Genomic DNA, 5212 nt, shown 5'->3' on the forward strand with positions numbered 1-5212 from the left:
ATGAATTCAGGTACGAAAAATTATGTAAAACCCAACAAAATTTTTTTTTTCCCATAGCATTATGGAAAGAGAGATCTTCACTCTTTCCTTTTTTTTTTTCTAATTCACAGCAGAGAGCGTGAAGCTTCACCTCTCATCCGCCGCCAAGAATCCTCAGGCTAGCGAGAGAAGGGGGAAATGGAGAATAGGAGAACGATTAAGCATCGGACGTTTAAACAGGTTAACACGGATTAAGACGCACGTCATCGAAAGGTACTCTTAGCGTATTAAGATTTCTACCTCGCTCCCGCGCGTACACGCGTCGTAGCGGCCCAACCTCCGTGGCTGTCGTGACACAGACGATTCCGATGTCACACCTACTACAACTTTTCCAACCACATCGGGCGACCTAATCGCGCTCATCCACCTCTCTCGGCAGACATGGTCAGATAAAATATCCACTGTTAGGGATCTTGGCTGTTTTTTCTTTTCGGGTTTTGTTGTTCTGCAGCTGTTTGCTATCGACCACCACTGATTCTTGTCAGCAAAGTGGTTGCCGATAGAGGCTGAGGTGACTTAATTTTCTTTATAAAGTTATGCTCACTTTCTTTAGAGATAAGTATAGGAATTTTTATTTGCCTCCTCCCCACCTACACATGCTCTACGTTCGGTATGCCATGATAGCGACACCTGGTCAGGCTACTTTACCCGAAGCCGACCCGACGAAGATTGGTAATAATGGCAACGTGCGAATTTAAAACTACGCCCGACTAACTGACTCCGAATATTATCACACGTGGACACCGAAAAAATGGCTTTGGTTTTCACAACAAACCTTACGCGTCACATCAGTCATCATTCGCGTTGATATACTTCATCTTCTCCAACCGCGATTTCTTCTTTGCTGTTTATTTTGTATGTCTTCCACAATCATCTGCCAGTTTGCTTTTACAACGTGCCTCTAGGTTAGTTTATTATTTGGATTATAAATGCCTACCCTTCTTCTTTTGTAATATTTTATGTAGGGTTTGACCGAGGCGGTACCTTGATGCATGACTATTTTTGCCATATGAGAAGTACAATATGAGCTAAGCAACTGGTTCGGTATGCTGGGTACCAGCGTACGAGCAATGTGTAACACTCGGTACTGGCTCGGTTATTGCTATAATCGTAGTTATAACACATTAAGGTATGTATAAGCTTGGTGTAACACTCTCGGTACTTGCTCGGTACCTATTGAATGGCTTGTGGGATGCTGAGGCATTAACTAAAAACTCGGTATTGCTCGTATTTGCTACATGGTCGGTATAAGTCATATATGGTAAGGCAACTCTCTCCTTTGTAATATTTAGGGTTAGGGTTTACCGAGCTAACCGCGCGCATTATTTGCCATGAAAAACAGTATGGTAAGCATACAAGAGCATTGTCACACCTCGGGTATTGTCGGTACTGCTCGGATACCGAGCTGTACCGAGCATAACTATTAAGCTTGTATTGCTCCCGTATTTTGCCTAAATGGTCGTAATATCGAGTCGATAATGGTATGTTAGCTTTAGCTAACTGCCTCGGTGCTGGCGTACCGAGCTGTACCGAGCATTACTAACACTCGTATTGCTCGGTATTGCCAGTAATGGTAGCATAAGGCTTATCTAACAGCTCGAATATGGCTCTGTACTGCTCGGTTACGAGCAGTTATCGAGCAATATTAGCACTCAATATTGATCGTATTAGTTATTAGCATTACTAACGATTGATATTTCGCAGGGATATACTCCAAAGATTCATTTTCGATGCCGGACTTCGACTTTTAGAGAAAGTGTTGTAATATACTTGTTAAGAGATTTGGAGATCCTTTGGTTGATAGACTGCATCAGTTGCAAATCAGCCAGTTCCTCGGCTTCTCTTATGCCTCAAATGTTCCCAGTATGGTATTATCGAAGTGGGATATGAAGACTGAAAGTTTCATTATTAAAGGTCAAAGTCTGAAATTCACATCTATGAAGTTGCATTACTGATGAGGCATGGCGAATAGAGGTATTATTTTGACATTGGCAGTGCCAGATCCAGTGGCAAAACCTTTCAAATGACATCGCCACGACATTGAGAGGATGAATAATAGCACTCCATGGATGTATCTCGTGAAATGCTCGTCCTTTACCTCCTATCAACATATTTTATCCAAGCGCTAACTTTCGGATAACCATTAGCTATCTTTGGAACTTCTCAACACTCTTGATATGTTTAATCAGTACAACTGGCCTGAATAATTAGGGGATTCCTAGTTGAAAGAATTCAACGTTGTTGCTAAACAAAACAAGCCAAGGGATTTGCTTTGGGTTATATAAATGGTTTTGTAATGATTAATTGTGAGTATTGTTTGTTTTGTTCAATAAATGTTTGATTAATGTACAAAATCTATAACAAAATTAAATTGCCTTTATTTTCTACAGATTTGGTTTCTTGAACAATAAACTAGTATCGAATATAATCACATCCCAACAGTCATAATCGATTCTAACCGAGACCATCACCCAAAAGAATTCAACAAACAAACATCCATTTCATCTGTTTCAACATCCCAATGCAAAATGTGGTCATCAATTGCCCGTTCTTTAAATAACTTGATCAGTAAATTAGTGTCTCCACTCTCAAACTTTGCTCTTCTTTCTTTTTGGATATGGTTGTCGCATCCCGCTTCGTGATCCAAGATTAGCCACAACCTCCAACTTCATCAGATAAGGTACGTTAATGCATCGACAGTTCTTATACCCGGGCTTCTGTCATAGATTTCAAAAACATCTGCATTATCATCACTAATTGACTTAGCCGACCTGAGCAAATGTTATCATCCCGGCTAGCTAGTTCGTGATTGTGACTCTCTACAGATTTATTCACTGACAAAGCCATCTTGACTCACCCGAATCTAACCATGGCTGGACATCCTGTTCTTGTACATGATCTCGATATTTTAACTTAGTACCACTTTCATCTCCTTCTTGAAACCTGTTTTAGAACACACAAAATCCTTTGATTTGATAACCTTGTATTTGGTCAGAAATGGTGATGTTCTTTCCGAACACTAAATCCAGTTGAATGCGCATACTGGCAATATTTTCATACACTTCTTTCTCACAATTGTAAACACCCTAATAAATATTCATACATCCATATTAGCTTTGATATCTAAATATCAATCCAGACATTAAAAACCATTTTGATACCGAGGTACCAGCGGTTTATGCAGTATATCTCGGTATATACGATCGGTATCGACTTACTAATATGAAATGATCGGCACTACGACGTATTATATTAATTAGCTCGGTACTAGTGCTAACCGGGATTATACCGAGCTTTTATAATTAAGTACCTGACGTAATACGATATATAACTACTCATACGAACCTTATACACGAGCTAAGGAGTTCAACTGTGTATTGCTCGGTATTGCTCGGTATTGCTGGGTACAACTGTGTACGATATTTTACCTATCCATTATAATCAGTAACCGAACGTATACCGATCTATAATATAGAATACGACCTAATACGAGCTAAAAAAGCTTCATACTGAAAATTATGTCACACCTTGATCAGTGAAATTCTCCGGGCTAAACTAAATTAATATGGTTGTATTATTTTTGTAGTAGTATTTGAGTAATGATCAATACTACTACAACCGAAGTTTGATACCCATTAATGAAACAGTAAAAAGTAGAAAAAAATAAACATTTATACATAATAACTTACTAACATTAATCAGAAAAAAGCTTCATCGTAGCTTAAAGTCTGAGTTTCCTCGCGAAATACAACTTCATTCATCGATCCTTCCATCTCTAAAATACTTAACGATTTCTTACTTCAGGTATATGAAAATAAGAAACCGTAAGACTGTAGAAATCTTAGGTTTAATACAAGAAGGTTTTAATACCAGAGTAAAAGCCGGGTACTTTTTACTTTTCCGCCCATTTCATATACATTACAGACGGGCCAACCCGAAGAATTTTAAAAAAACGTGGTAAAGCATATGGGCTAGCGTCGGGTCAAAATGGGTAAAGTAGGCTGCCAGGTGTCGCGTTATCACGGCATAACGAACGTATGAGATGCGTCAGGTGGGAGGAGGCAATAAAATTCCAAAATATAAGACTGAAATTTCTTCATATTTATTTTTCATTCATCTTCTCTTAGCTCCATCTTTAGATTCTTTCCGAGGTAAATTTTTTATTTTGATTTATATATATAGAATGAGTTTGGGCTTCCTTTTCTGATCTCTGCGCTTCTCTTAATCTTGTTCGCTTTCTGCTATCCTTTCCGAGTTTTTCTTAATCTAGATGTTCATGGCAAAGAAATTGCAGGTAAAAATGTAATCTTTGTGCAGTATTGTTTGTTTTGTTTTTCTGTTGCATAAAAAATAAGCAAGTGAACCATTTTTTGACCTAGTGTTTTTGTTCTCGAATACGATGGATTCGTCGATGAAAAAAGCCATATGCTTTCTGGAATTATTCGGAGATATTAAGAATTGCGACATCTCCACTCAAGATTTAATCTTTTACTTGTTGAAGGAAAATTTCTTTGCTTTTTCGAGTTTCTCCTGTTCTGAGATTTTGTTTAATTCCTCCATATTAATGCAATGACGAGTTCTCTGAAATTTAAGCTTTCCCTGTTCCTTTCTTTCAATTGAAAAGTATTTCTTGTTAAAATTCATCTGAAAAAAAAAAAAATTACAGTTGCCTGTTCAGTATTCTTTTTTTCCTCGCATTACTTCCTTTTGGTGAAAATAGAAGTTAAGCCATTGTTTTGTAACCTTAGTTTCAGAATGGATAGCACTGAGAACAGTAGAATCAACTATGGCGAGCACACCTGCTAACTTGGAGAGGGAGCCTTAACTGGCCTTCAGAGAAGCTTCTTATTTCGATCACCGGAGCTGGTGGCTTCATTGCCCTCACATTGCAGGCGATTGAAGAGTGAGGGACACTACATCGTCGCCTCGATGGAAGAAGAATGAGCACATGACTGAGGATATGTTCTGCCATGAGTTCCATCTTGTTGATCTAAGGGTTATGGACAATTGCCTTAAGGTTACTAAGAGTGTAGATCACGTTTTTAATCTCGCTGCAGATATGGAAGGAACGGGCTTCATTCAATCAAACCATTCGGTGATATGTACAACAATACCATGATCAGCTTCAACATGCTTAAGCTGCCAGGATTAATGGTGTTAAGAGGTTTCTACT

At 38.6% G+C, this 5212-nt stretch overlaps 1 pseudogene; it reads left to right on the forward strand.

Moving 5' to 3' along the window:
* The first annotated feature begins 4987 nt into the window (after positions 1 to 4987).
* The window catches only part of LOC110113920, a 29310-nt pseudogene continuing 29085 nt past the window's right edge, over positions 4988 to 5212 (forward strand).

This window comes from Dendrobium catenatum, unplaced genomic scaffold (genome assembly GCF_001605985.2).
Source record: "Dendrobium catenatum unplaced genomic scaffold, ASM160598v2 fragScaff_scaffold_716, whole genome shotgun sequence".
In the NCBI taxonomy this organism is placed as follows: domain Eukaryota; kingdom Viridiplantae; phylum Streptophyta; class Magnoliopsida; order Asparagales; family Orchidaceae; genus Dendrobium; species Dendrobium catenatum.